The sequence below is a fragment of the Carassius auratus genome, chromosome 25 (assembly GCF_003368295.1).
Source record: "Carassius auratus strain Wakin chromosome 25, ASM336829v1, whole genome shotgun sequence".
In the NCBI taxonomy this organism is placed as follows: Eukaryota; Metazoa; Chordata; class Actinopteri; order Cypriniformes; family Cyprinidae; genus Carassius; species Carassius auratus.
Window position 1 is genome coordinate 4,625,433 of NC_039267.1, and position 15,685 is coordinate 4,641,117.

The 15,685-nt window shown below is 37.5% G+C and overlaps 1 protein-coding gene across 1 annotated transcript in view; it reads right to left on the reverse strand.

The window, feature by feature from the left end:
- The window catches only part of LOC113043051 (fatty acid 2-hydroxylase-like), a 121,681-nt gene that overhangs the window by 61,862 nt on the left and 44,134 nt on the right, over positions 1-15,685 (reverse strand). The gene's annotated exons all lie outside the window — the stretch shown is intronic.

Genomic DNA, 15,685 nt, shown 5'->3' on the forward strand with positions numbered 1-15,685 from the left:
GTGGCTATTTAAGAGGCGGACATAAATTTTAATTCCATTCAGAATTGGAATTTAACATTTGAATTGGTTTGTGAAAGGAAAGACTTTTAGTTTAATTTATCGTTGTAACCCTCTTTAATTTTGTTTCAAGACTATTTTTTGAGGCGCGTGACCTTACAGCGTCTTAATGACCGCGCGCAAGCTCGCGCTTTATCATTAACATCCATCAAACTAAATGTTTTTTTTGTATCTCTCTCTCTCTCTCTCTCTCTCTCTCGTTTAGACGGCATGATATGCATTAAACAAATGCGGCTGCCCTTTTATAATTTAGGGCATTTCATTACTGTTTAAGAGCATTATGGCCATAAGAAATTAATGCATCGAAGGCAAAATTATTAAGATTATTTGGTAAGTGGATTGTTGAAAAAAAATCTTTAAGAGAAATTCAACTGTTCATTATTAAACTGTTTTTTTTTTTTTTTTTTGACACGTTTTTTTTAATGGCAGATCGAAAAATCATTGGCAGATCACTGATTCCCTAACTTCTTTTTAAAACTTTTAAACGAGGATAATAAAATAGCGATATAATAGGCTAGTACTAATATCCTACTAATACATTCCCAATCAATTATTGGTAATGTTAAAAAAAATAAAAAAAGCGGTCGTGTAAGCCCTTTTTTCTCTCTCATCATTTATCGACAATAGGTTATTGGCCTATGCAACGTCTCTGGACTGTTTTCCTTTTAAAAACAGAAGTTTTAAAATTAACTTAATGTAATAATAATAATAAAAACATGTAAAGGAAATAGTCCCACGAAATAGACCAAAGATAGTCTTATTTCTTCTTTCAAATGATTATTTTTTACAATTATTAATATTTCATAGTTTTTATTTTATTTTAACGTATTCTTTGATTTATTCATTAAGCTCTATTATTCATAATGTTTCTCATTGCCTAATATTTATGAGCCGAAAGCGCTGCATAATTAAATAAAACTAGGCTACTTGCCTACTGATGATTTAACTCACTGCTAGTCATAAAAATAAGGCTAAGCTTGAGGATCCATAACAACTGTGTTTAAGTGCAGGGCGATTTTTGTTTAAATTGAAAAAGTAAATTATCGAGTAAGAAACTTATCTGCAGGTGTTCACCTTCACTTGAACTTTTGAACTGTTAAATAATTTATCAGTCAAATACAAACGTTCGTTTTATTACAATTTTCTTTTTAAAATAAAAGTTAGAATATCAAATATTACATTTAATCCATCGGTCGTTATGTAAAGCAATGAAGCCGTTTGATTTATCGAATCAGAAAGAAATTCCACGCAGGCAACGTCAGTTAAGGCGCATGCAACGGTTTTGTCTTACATTTGGCGACCATCAAGTGCAGAACGATGAAAGGCCGATGAAAAATACGCGATGTTGCGATGAGGACATGAGGAGGGATGAGTCAATTATAACACTGCACAATCTGCCGTGAGGAAGAGAGGACTTACACACCCCTACACACACTCCCTCAGCACGGGCTGAGTTCCTGCTTAACCTCTGGCTCACTGTCTGGAAGACAGTCCACATCTCCAGCCTGAGATGGACCTCATCTGGAAGTCCTCATGCCTTCAGGTTGGAGAAGTGAAAACAAACGAATCCTGTATTATATTGTTAGCACTTAGTCAATTCTTAGCGTTAACTTTTAAGCAGGGCCCATGAACATTCATAACCATTTGTAGAATACTTGCAACAACAATAATAGACAGTGACGAAGATTTTAGTTCCACAGTGGTTCGAAAAATATGGTGTGACACAACATATGCCCGACGTCCAGACACTTTTATGGTCCAAGATGAAACAATATGATGATGTATTAATAGAAGTATGGATAATTCTTGTAAAATACTGGCTATCAGTGCATTTATAAGAAACTAGGAAATAAGTTGGGGTGATAATTAAACATTGGTCAACGAAGTAGGCCAACACACGTTAAAGTAAATGTGAATTATTAGGCCTAGTCCAGTAAAAGTAGGCTACGTTTTATTTAAGTATGCTACAAGTAAAAAAGCTTAATTTTAATTAATGCTACTTAAATAATAGGCTAATAGTATGAAATGTATGTAAGCGCTGGTCAATCTTTTATTATTTAGCAAAATACATATTTGGAGAGACACAGACAGAATAAAGCTTGTGGGGGTTTGAGTAACTTAACTTACTTCTCGCGCGATCGGTTCAATAATAGGCTAAATAAACTCGAATCTTGAAGATGAAATTTCTTCCGGTTTTTGTTGATTATTGAGTCAGAACTAGTTCATTGAGTTGACTCTCCAGGTAACATTGAATCAAGGAGTTTTGACTCGAGAATAGCTGCAGCCTCCATTCCGAGAATGAATCATTTCTATTTGTGAACATGTTCATCGGAAAGAATCGGCTCAAAAAATGATCCAATCAGGTTTCTGTTAATAAATCGCGCAGGTTTCTTCAGTTTGAAAAATAGCGATTGTTGCAACTAAATAATGACATATTTTATTCCTAGATGAAACTGTTGGCTGTTTATTTTATCACAGGGGTGGCTGTTAGCGTCCTTGAAAGTTTCTTTTGTTTTGATGTATGAAAGTTTCAAAGGTTATCTTTTCTGTTTCTTTTTGCTTTCATAGCAACAGTTGCACGTAAACATTACCAGACAACACTATATTGTAAATCTAAGAGGTGACTGTTGCTATAAACTTTACACTATGAGGAACAGAAAAAAAAATGTGAAAGTCATTTAGACTATCATATAATGAATAATGTATTTCATAACGCATAAACAATCACTTCCTCCACTTCAGTGTCCCCCCATTTTGTTCATCACAAATCTCTCTAAATGAGTCCGAAAACGTGTCATTTAGTCACTATGATCTCAGAAGCCTTCAAGAGGTCATGAAAACGGCTGGATCTGCATCATATTTCGCTGCCAGTTTCATACACGAAGGCCATCACTTAACCAATGAACCAAAATCTGTCTTTATTTGTCAAACGTTTAGGCCTCGGTGTAGCCGGAAGCATTGGCCAAGGAGCAGGACGTGGCTAAGCAGAGGCAGTTCTCATTAAATTGATGAGCTGAGATATGGTCCTACTTCACCATCTGGAATTGTAGTCTGGGGTTCTGCTGAAAGCTGCTGACCCAGGATTCAACTCTTCAACTCAGGGAAGAGGAGAGCAAGGAAAAGAAAAAGTCTGTCATGTCAGCACAAGTCACTGTGTCAAAGTCCTTTATCTTGTCATCAAGCTGAAGAGCTTTGGAATAACGGCTTGGATTAAACTGCTCTTTGGCAGCATCAAGAGGCAGAGATCCAAAGTAAAGGGTAGATGGAAGTTACCAATCAAGTCCCATGTACTCATCATTCTTAATGACTTGTGTCCATTTGTGTTGTATTTTTTACTTTGTTACTGTACTGTAAATTGATAGTCCACCTAAATATTTTACTTGTTCCAAACATGTAAAACTTTCTTCTGTGAAACACAAGAACATATTTCGAAAGCATTAAACCTCATTAATTTCCATTGACAAAAAATGTAATACATTCAAATATGTTCTATATTTAAAGAATAGCCTACAATAGCCTATGCAGTTATAGGCTATAGTTATTTTTCGTCTGTCTTCTATTCTATATTCTTCGCTTCATGAAAACTCAAACAGATTGTTTGTTGTTATTTTAAGGGGAAAGCAATCAAGGTCTTTAAAAAAGAAAGTGATGTGACATACAGCCAAGTATGGTGACCCATACACGGAATTCGTGCTCTGCGTTTAACCCATCCAAAGTGCATGAACACAGCAGTGAACACACACACACTGTGAACACACACCAGGAGCAGTGGGCAGCCATTTATGTTGCGGCACCCAGGGTTTGGTGCCTTGCTCAAGGGCATCTCACTCACGGTAATGAAGGTGGAGAGAGCACTGGACATTCACTCTTCCCACCTACAAATCCATGCCAGCCCGAGACTCGAACTCACAACCCTTGGATTGCAAGTCCAACACTCTAACATTTAGGCCACAACTTCCCCCGTAACAACTTCCGTACCGTAAAAGGATAGCTATTTCTAAATTATGATCAAATTATTATTTTGGATCGGTTCACAATAAACGAGTAATGCTCGAATTGGAATGATATGGCTGGTTGCTCTCGAGACAGCAACTCACTGATTAGATCCGTTCAGAGCGAGTATCCAGTTATCATCTCAACCGAATCGCTTATGTCAGATTCAAAAAATGAGATTCAAACATTTCGTTTTGTTCTGTATGATTTCTGCTGCCAGCTCATTTCCAAGAACAGCCTACATAATATTAAACGACTTCACTTTAAACCCTTAAAATAAAATAAAAATCTGCAATCGTTTAACCTTTACTTGTCGTGTTACTTTACTTTATTTGCCATGGGCCACAAAAGGCATTTTCTCTGACAAGCTGTGACTGACAACAGAACTATAAAATACACCAAAACCACAACATAATTACGAAACTAATTTTATTTGTGCGCTGTAATGCAAATCTTCAGAATCCATTTGACTGTGAGGAACATACCCAAATACAAGCATTTATTCGTCAATCTTCATCTCCATCCCGAGCAGTGAGTCCAGCGACCATAAACAGCAAAAGCCTGTGCTCGCGCTGACTGATGTGCTCTTTATGGCTGCATCCAAAATCTCTAAATGCTGCCTTCGGAGGCAGCACTCCAAGGCATCAAGGCACATTCGAATCCAAATTCTGCTTTACCTCCTGTCTTCAGAGGTACCTTCTTCTTATCGGATTTTGAAGGCAGCACACTGTAAAAAAAATTATGATTTTAACAGTAAAAAAAACTGTAAAAATGCTACAGTAAAAAACGGTTAACGGCAAGTTTCCATACTTTATTCGGTGAATAAATGTGATTCAAGTTAATGTCATTTTACAGTAAAATACTGTTAAAAATATGTTTTTTGGAAGTGAAAAAGAAAAAGTCATTGTATAATTTACAGTGACAGATTGTAAATGGACACTCCTAGAATTCCCTGCATGACACTTCATATTTGATGTTTTTTTTGTTGTTGAAATAATGTTTCTTAGTTTTTTCTTGTCAGTTGTGTACATTATTACAGTATCATGCGTGTCACCATGATGGGGTTTAGTGTTTGTGTGAATGACACTGTGCACCTTCATGGTTCATTACGTGACTTTCTCATCACCACCAGTTTTTGGTGGTTATCGGTGCATTACATTGGTTCACAACAGATATTAGTACTTCAATATGTTGGTTTATTAACATTATATCAGTTAATGAAATACGGTATTTTATTGTGAATTCGTTGCTACCATATCTTTTACGGTGAAGTTCTGGCAAACACAGTTGCCGGTATTTTACCACAGTTTTTTTTTCTTTTTGGAGTGTAGATGAATCATTTGTTGCTTTTTATATCCCACAATCCTGTGCGTTCCATTCCATGACGGTTTAGCTAAAAAAATTAAGATGGCGTCTGAAAGTTGCGTTTGGTGGTAATTTTGTGTGTAATTGATAAACTGATTTGTATACTTCATCCGGCAATAACATGCTGTTGAAATGGTAATGGTGAGAGAATACCTGAGTGACAGATAAGCTAGATGAAAAATGTAATAATTTTTGGCTTCAATTAGGCCGAAAGCAGCACTATATTGAGAAAATAATGAGTTTTAGTTAGCACTAGGTCTCACCTCATCTTCCTTGCTGAACTCCCTTGTCCACACACACAACACCCACTTTTTGCTATTTCTGCTGAGAAAAAAAGACCATAGGTTTTTTTGGGCTCCCCTAAGTGTTTGGAGAAATTCTGTAGATGTCTAATGCCTTATTCTGAAACAACAGCAGAGAAAAAGAATGGCTCCCCTGGCCATTCAAGTGCATTTTTCCACTTAACAAACAACAAATTATCTTAAAATAAAACCTAGTCGACTTTTACCCAAGTGCTCCACAGGCTCAAGAAAAACACAGCGGTCCAAGTGACCCTGAAAATATTTTGTTTTTCCAAAGCTTGCTATTGCATCAAAGAGATCTGACTTCAAGGTAGAACCTCTACCGACTTCATTTGTACAGCAGACTAATTGATAGCCCCAGATGATTTCCACTCGTTTGATGAATCTCTCTTGGAGTCCTCAGAGAGCATTTAAAGGAAATGAGAAATGTTACTGCTCACCCATGACAAAGGACATCGAAGTTTGAGTATGCTTATGGAGTCTTGAGCTAACAGATTCCACTTGAAAGCGGCGATTTATTGTAAACATGAGAAGACTTGTGATTAAAGTCGTAAGTAATAAAACGGACAGGTACGAAGACCATGGACGACAAATGTAATGGATGTCAATGCTGACAGAGAACACACTATCTTTGTCAAAAAAATAAAAGCTCTGTTAGCCACAGATGTGTGGTGAAATGAATCATCGTCCTTCTTATCAGCAAGGGGCTTTGGTGAAATGCTACATTACATCCCTGGACGTGAATTTTCCCTTGTCTGCTTCAAAACAATGCCCCACTGTTCATGCCGATTTTTCTCACACTTACGAATATGCAGGTTCACATGATTGGTCAGTGTTTCTGATGTTAGAAATTCCTTTTGATACACAAAGTGCATCCTAGATGGACAGGGAGGATGTTAAAGCGACTGATATCGAGGGTGGAAATTAAGAGCTCTTTTGTTTGGCGGCTTAAAAAAGGCCTTGGTCACTCCCATGACTTCTGCTGATATGGGGTTTTACAGATGTTTTGGTAGAGTGTGTATCCATCCAAGTATTCATCTATCCGCTATTTAATTATTTTAACCAAGGATATCATCAACTATAATATATAATTTGGATAAATCATGACGCTTAATACGGTGGCTATAAGTCCCACTTTACAGTTCAAATAGGAAAAGAAATGATAAATTATTTTGTAACAGTTTTCACTGAGGAATTGCCAGTAAAATTCGCAAATAATGAAATAGAAACAGCAAGAAACATTGAATTACACATTAAATTCTGAAGTAGAAGATTGAAATAGCACTAAATTGTAAAATTCTAATATTACTGCAAAACTCAAATAATACTCTTAATATTTAAATATGTATTTTTTTGTTTTCTTTTGAGTAATTTAAGTTTATGAAGTTCAATATATAATTCTAAGATTATAGATTTTTATTCCTGAATTGAAATGGTATTGAAATATAATTTTGACAAAGTTACATAGATTTTGGTCTTTATCACACTTAAAAATGTGACTGTACATGCAAGACTGCAAATAGCGTTAAAGGAATAATTCACCCAAACATTTTGTTAGCATTTTGTCACCCTTATGTAGTTCCAAACCTGTGTAAGTTTATTCTTTTATGTTAAACACAAAATAAGTTATTCTGAAGAATTTTTAAATTGTTGGTTGTTGGTCCTTATTGACTTCCATAGAGAAAGAAATATTATGGATGGCAACCGGGACTATCAATTGTTTGATTACCAGTATTCTTCAAAAGAATCTTTTTTTATTTTCAACACAAGAAAGAAACTCATACAGATTTGGAACAACACGAGGGTGAGTAAATGTTCCCAAAATGTTCATTTTTGAGTAAACTAATCCTTTAAGATGGCTGCCAAGCAACTGAAATCGAAACCGAAAGGACGTGTCCAAATACATTTCTGTGCTAATTTACATACTGTACATAGACTAGTGTCCTTGAACTAAAGTTAGAGACTGTTTGAGACGCTGCCAATTCATCTTTGTTTTTGTGATCTGTCTGGTTCTTTTCAAATGAAATGTGAAGTGATTCCACATATTATGAGAATAAATTCTAATACTTCAAACAGAATCATCTTAAAACTCTTAATTTTAAGCATAGTTTGCATTTTCCGGAACTTGGCCTTGATGGTGCTACACAAGGCCTGAGGTGCTGAGAGATGCTATTAAAATAATTTTGGATAATGTGGATTTGTGGTGAACTGCCGATAAGAGAACTGAGATCCGATGAGGTGTTTAAAACACTGGCTTGCCTTCAGAAAGTCAGAACGCAGAGAAATTGAGCATTTAAATGGATGCGGGAAAGCATCCAACGTTACCTAAAAACGGAGAGGGCATCGGCTGGAGTGGTACCACCAGTTGCAAGGCGATTAATTTATTCGATTTGGTATGCTCACACTGGAACAACCCTGAACATGTGGAAAGAGAAAAGAAAAACATCAAACACTTGATTTAATTAGAACTCCGAACCCCTCTGACTTACATATCATCCTGTCAAAGAACCATAATATATTGCTCTTATACATTATGTGCTATACATACTATTGTTCTAAACGCAGGGTGATAGTTTTGGATGGGAGACATTGTGAAGTCTTTCGCTCTACAAATAGCACACAATGGAACACTTATGAAGAAAGGACTCCTTGTTTAATAAAAGCTGAGAGGTCTATATCCTAAGCACACACTATCAATCTCTGGAGATGAAATTTTTCAGTCTCCACTTAAGTTTATGGGGAGAGAAAACTTTACAGAGGCTGGCCGGGCTCCAGGAGAGAGGAGAAATTATGTCGGGACATTTCTTCAAAGATAGTATCTCTATGTTTGAGCGCCACGGCATCGGTTTAGTAGGAATCGAATACCACATCTACAAATCACTACAAAGTGCTTATCTTGAGCCAAATCATGAGCGCTGAACTGAGCAACAAGTCAACTTTTTTGCAGAAAAGGGATCAGATCTGGAAATAATAAATGCTGAGGATGGACTGGATTGATAAAAAGACAAAGGCGCATGTAGATGCACTAACAGAAGAGGTTGTTGTGGGTGCAGGTACAGGCTCTTGTTGTGATGTTTTTGGATCCATGAATCAGCTAGGGCATGCCATGGAGTACGTGCTACTGTCTAAGCATTATTTGAGGAGACATTCTGTCCCATATCTTCTAGTCCACAACACCATTTTTATGGTTCAGCAATTAAAAATGCTAGTTTGGCATGGAGACACTCGCAAATCCTTTCATGCCAGATCATTTGGCAACAAACTTACAAGAGTACAGTTACTTGAAGAGAGATGTCTCTGACTGCGTACGGGTTCATGGGCTGGTCAGGATGAGGGGCTTTCCGCAGGGAAGACTGTTTTTAGTGTTATCATTCTGCTGAAGACTTTCACTCCAATTAGCAACGAAAACATCATCATTCAAAACAACACAATGTGTTGGATCACTCAGATATTTTGTGATGGCTGCGAAGAATTTGAATTAAGCAAATCATTTAAATTATTTAAAATGGCTAATATTAAAACCCTTCCAAGTTCTTAAAGTCTGTAAATATTAAGAAAAAAAATCTAGTTGTATATCTCACAATTGTGACTTTTTTCAAAGGAACTGGAACTTTGTAGCTTCAATTGTGACTGTTTTTCACAACTGCAATTTATTTTAAATCTTGTAATTGTGTCTTCATTTCTCAGAATTTACATTTTGTCTCGTAATTTACATTTTGTCTCGTAATTGCCATTTTATCTCGCAATTGTCACTTCGTTTGAATTAATTGTAACTTTCTCTTAATTTTTATTTTAAATCCCACAATTGTCTACTTTTTTTCAGAAATGCTACTTTTATACCTCACAATTCGACATTATATCTTGCAGTTATGACTTTGTTGAGGTTGCGACATCTCTGAATTGCTTTTTATTACACAAAAATATCCTTATCTTACAATTGTGACTTTATTTGTATCAAATAAAGCTCACAGTTTGACAAATCTTGCACTTATGACTTTTTTCGCAATTACAACTTCTCAGAATTGCATCGTTATAACACAATTTGACATTACATCTTGCAATTATAACTTTCTCACAGCTGCGACTTTATTTCACAGTTGTGGCTTTATCTCACAATTGTGACTTCATTTGTACCAATTGTGACGTTTTCAGTTTCTACCTTAAATCCCGCAATTGTGATTTTCTCCGAATTGTGACTTTAAAACTCACAATTGGACAAATCTTGCACATATGAGTGTAGCGCAAGTGCAACTTCTCAGAATTGAGACTTTATAACTCACCATTTGACATACCTTGCAGTTATGACTTGAAATCAGAGTTGCAGCTTTATATCATGCAATTGTAAATTTATATCTAAAACTTTGGCTTTATTTCTGAGCTTAAACCTAATTTCGCAATTACCTTTTAAATTTTTTTCTGAGGCAGAAATGGGCTCCCATTACAAACCCCTCAAATCTAACCAACTTATTCATTTTTTCTCAACCGGTCAGCAGGGTGATCGGTTCAGTGAAAGCACACTATATAAACACTCCTCAGGGACCAGAAAGTGATCCATCATTGTGCACTGCCATTGTAATGCCTCTAAGACTGATTAAGTCAAAGCCAGCTAAATCATCTGAATTCCTGCTGTGCTGTGGCCCTTGCTTTCTAGATTAAGATGAAAAGGCCTGCACATTCCTCATTTGATAATTAATGATGCAACCGTAACCCGTTTCTGACGGTTGCGTAAGAGCTCATTAGCCATTTACCTTCAATAAAACACATTTGGATGAACACATTCTTTATTAAATGTCTACAGCATGATTGAAGCATCAACTGTTTACGTTTAGTATAAAAGAGCATGCGAAAGGTGAACAACCTCCCTGAGGTCCTGAGACACAGTCTGGGTTCAAGGAAGTCATAAAGTATATTTGTAAATGCAATATGGGTGATAACCTAAAAAAGAACATCTACTCGTGGCTTCCGATTTTGTTTAGAAATGATCTAAAATTGGAGTCAGTGGCACCAATAAGGCATAATGGAACAGATCTGAATCTATGACCTCTGAGCTCATTTTTCCTGTAATCGGACAGGTCATAAGGTTACACCAGTGGTCATTAATCTAGCAGTAGGGGATAAATACACATCTCTATTTCCCCGCTGAAAATCTGACAGACTGATTTGCAGATTATATTGTGCTAAAATCAGCGAGTTAAAAAACAGACACAAAAATCGCTCAAGTCATGCCCATTTTTTATTTTTTTTTGTCTTCAAGGGGAGTTTGGTTATTAGAAAAGTAAACAAGATATCCAACGTGGAGTTCCAAATGCCAAAAAAGCTTTCTCTGGGAACAAATTAGTTCTTATTATTTGACAAAGGAGCTGCTACACAAACATAAACACTGTGAAGAGTTTTGTAAACCCACTGAGTTCAGCCAAATCTAAGATATGTGTAAAAATGTGAATATCATGTTAGCATGATGTCTAATATATTAAAAGGCAAGTGTAATCTGTTTCTTATGCCTCTACTGAAAACCAAACTAAAAATGGATAAATATTGGAATTCAAATTCAAATTCAAATAAGCAATATTATAAAAAGCAAAATGGAAGACTGTGTTAAAAAAACAGCACATATGGCGTTCATGCAATATACAGTATGTGATAGTGAAAAAGAGCAATTGAGAAGCTTAGCTCATCACTGAGGAGCAGTTAAGGGTCGCCGACTGAATGTAATGGTGCACATCATTGAAGCCTCACTGAGGGGGAGGCTCTCCATATCTATTTTCTCTCTGGGTTACAAAAAACAGTCTGCCACTTAAATATCAAAACCAAAATGAGTGAAACAAAAAGGCCTGAAGCATTAGACCATGAAGCAATTTTGACAAAGGTAAAATCCAAACTGCTTGCGGACAGTATTCATATTAAGCTTTGTCCCCTGCGGATTACATACATATTACCATTCAAAAGTTTGAATATAATTTGAATTTCTTTTAAATTAATGCTTTTATTCAGCAAGGACACGTTAAATTCTAAAACGTTTTATTCAACAAGGAATCTTTTTTTTTAAATCATGTTTCACACACATATTTATATTAAAGTAGAAGTTATTTTAAATTGTAGTAATATTTCACAATACTATAGTGTTCCTGATCAAATAAATAAATCTTACCAACCCCAAACTTTTTTTCCTCCATTTATATTGAGGATATCACATATGACTACTAAAATTGAATATTTAGATTTATATGAGTTTGTGTGTGTATGTAATATTATGCATAATATTTTAATAAGCATACTGAGATTGTTTTTTTTTTTGCAAATATTTAAAACCATTGATTAATTGTGATTATAAAGACTGAAATCTTACCTTTTAGTTTCACTCACTATACCTAACTTGACTGTGAAGTTTAAACTGACAAACTTTACAAGCACATAACTTTTATGAGTTTTTTGAGTGTAGTACTTCAACCAGGAAGACCCTTGCAATACCCTTAGTAAGTAAGTAACCAAATACGTTTGTTTCTTAATGGAACTCAGCGTGCCATTCACTCGTTCTGATTTAGCACGAAGAGAGTCTGTGTCGAGGAGGAGGCCGGACTTGGAGTACAGACCGGGGGCATGCAAGTTTTACAAGATCCCCTAGAGTGAAGAAGCACTCTCCATCATCTGGCTGTGACATCCCACTGAGTAAGACTTATGGGCTGACACCTCAATAGGGACACAGCTAATGCAGGACGGCATGTGGGTTAAGATAGGGCTCCTGATCACCCCCCACCCATCACACCCGAAATGGCTCATCCTTTAAGAGGTGAACAATAGTGGCTGAACAGATATATAGGTGGGGATGACATACTCCACATATGGGGAGTACCATGTACCCATTTGATCGTTTCTTACCTCTCCAGAATTAAAAGCGTATGGGCCTGCCATGGTGGTCCTTGAGGGGTATAATTCAATCAAAACAGCCGTCCGCTGAGCATTCCTATTTCTCACTGGCTTCGAAGTATGAGGAGAAGATTAACAACTGGTTGAAAGAGAGAGGAACAGTCAGAAGTATGCGTTTGGGCTAATTTAAGGCCATATAAATGATGTGGATGGTGAACTTTAAACTGTGCTGACCTTTGACAGTAGTGGGCAGGCTGGGATTATCTTCTTGTCTGAGGTAAAATGAGAAGGCCAGAGTGGAGGTGAATCACAGCTATAGAGGCAAAACAAAAGTGAACTGCCATTTTTTTTTTCTATTGAAAAAGGACATTGTGGCAGGACATTTTAAAACGGCATTTGGAAAAGCTATACTGAAACTGTGCAGAGTGAAACAGATCAGTGTATTCTGATTCCCAAACAAATTATTCAAATAAGTTGGCTCTTTTTAGTGCATTATACAAATACACAACCAGTGTTTGTTTGCCAAAAGAATGATACTGATGAGTTGGTCCTTTTTAGTGAATTAAACAACTACAGCGCAGCCACTTTAGTTTGATTCCCAACCAAAGTTGGTTCGAAAAGTGAATCAAAAACAAAGTGCAATGTCAGCACCATTGCACTTTGGGTTGCCAGTTTTTTAAGTGAATCAAAAACCTAAACCAATGCTCTCTAATACATAAAATGAATGATTCTAATTAGTCAGTTTTTTTTTTTTGTGAATTCAACAAATAGTGCAGTGAAACTAGTGTAGTCAGAGTGCTGAACTATTCTATTCCATTAGTATTCTAAAGAGTTGGTTCTTTTTGTGAGTTAAAAAAATACAAGACAATCAGTTTTTTCTGATTACAGTTTTTTTCAGTCGCTAACAAGCATTTGTCCAAACAGTTGTCACATTTTCAAAACTCTAAACACAATTAGCACAGCATCTGTCTATTGTGGCCATACCATTCACAAATTTCATGTTGTTTTCACACAATATGGGGTCATTAAATACATTTCCACAATGCTTACATTTTCTGAACAGACAACCTATACCTCCCGACAAAATTATGGATCGTTTTTGTAGTATTTACAAATGTTAACACACGACATCCCACAATAGCAAAAACAATGTTCCAATCCTTAGATACAGTATAAAAACCTCTGCTTCTGCAATGATATCAGTTCAAAAACAATATATCTTAGCTGATTTATGTTGTGTAAATTGGGCCAACCACAGCTGATTCCTATCTGGCTTAGACTCAATGGCAGGGGTTATTTTTTTCTATTACATTGACACTTATACAATAAAAGGAGGACTTTGAAGAGTGATGTTTTTGGAAACAGAAAAAGACAAAAACTGTAATGTATGGACAAGGAAGAGTAAGAGCAAGGGGCCCAGTGAGAAGAGCAGGAGCAGTGAGAGATGCAGTGAGAGGAGCAGGAGCAGTGAGAGATGCAGTAAGAGGAGCAGGAGCAGTGAGAGGAGAAGAGAGAGGAGCAGGAGCAGTGAGAGATGCAGTAAGAGGAGCAGGAGCAGTGAGAGGAGAAGAGAGAGGAGCAGGAGCAGTGAGAGATGCAGTGAGAGGAGCAGGAGCAGTGAGAGGATCAGTGAAAGGAGCAGTGAGAGGAGCAGGAGCAGTGAGAGGAGCAGTGAGAGGAGCAGTGAGGGGAGCAGGAGCAGTGAGAGGAGCAGTGAGAGGAGCAGTGAGGGGAGCAGGAGCAGTGAGAGGAGCAGTGAGAGATGCAGTGAGAGGAGCAGTGAGAGGAGCAGTGAGGGGAGCAGGAGCAGTGAGAGGAGCAGTGAGAGATGCAGTGAGAGGAGCAGTGAGAGGAGCAGTGAGGGGAGCAGGAGCAGTGAGAGGAGCAGTGAGAGATGCAGGAGCAGTGAGAGGAGCAGGAGCAGTGAGAGGAGCAGTGAGAGGAGCAGGAGCAGTGAGAGGAGCAGGAGTAGTGAGAGGAGCAGGAGCAGGAGCAGGAGCAGTGAGAGGAGCAGGAGCAGTGAGAGGATCAGTGAAAGGAGCAGTGAGAGGAGCAGGAGCAGTGAGAGGAGCAGTGAGAGGAGCAGTGAGGGGAGCAGGAGCAGTGAGAGGAGCAGTGAGAGGAGCAGTGAGAGGAGCAGTGAGGGGAGCAGGAGCAGTGAGAGGAGCAGGAGCAGAGAGAGGAGCAGTGAGAGATGCAGGAGCAGTGAGAGATGCAGGAGCAGTGAGAGGAGCAGTGAGAGATGCAGTGAGAGGAGCAGTGAGAGATGCAGTGAGAGGAGCAGGAGCAGTGAGAGATGCAGGAGAAGTGAGAGATGAAGTGAGGGGAGCAGGAGCAGTGAGAGATTGAGATATGCAGGAGCAGTGAGAGGAGCAGTGAGAGGAGCAGGTGCAGTGAGAGGAGCAGGAGCAATGAGAGGAGCAGTGAGAGGAGCAGGAGCAGTGAGAGATGCAGTGAGAGGAGCAGGAGCAGTGAGAGATTGTTTTTATTTTACCCCCCCCCCCCTCCTTTTTTATCTGGGCTTTTTGCTGTTGTTGTTTTTTTGTTCGGAATGCTCTTATGTGTTTCATGGATATTTTGTTCACTGTAGGCAATACTGTCAAACCTTTTCTGTTCTATCATACCGTGTTTCTACTGTACCTCCTGCAGTAAACAGTAAAGGAAAAAAATAGCTTTTTACTGGAATTCTTTTGAATGCGAACATTACTGTACATTTGGACATACAGTTCCTAACCAATAAATTTAGTGTAAAACAGTGAATTGCATGTTTTGCATGCAAATACCTGTAAAACTGAGACTGAAAAGTCTATGCAGTTTTTGTAATGTCAACAATAGCCAGTATTTTGAAACCTGGTGTACTTTGATTGACTGCATGTACCTTGTGAGGTGAAAACAAGTGTTATTCTTTGACAGAATAATTTAATTTTGAGTCAGATTTCCAGTGTTTTGCTAAAGTTGGTGTGTGCAGAGAAAGATGTGTTCTATTTTGAAATGAAGATTTAGTATATATTTAACAAAATGTGTTTTTGAGAAGAAAATTATCCATTTGGCCAGTTGTGTTTTGTAGGTGTTAGTCTGTGTTAAGAGTTTAGAAAAAGTATCTG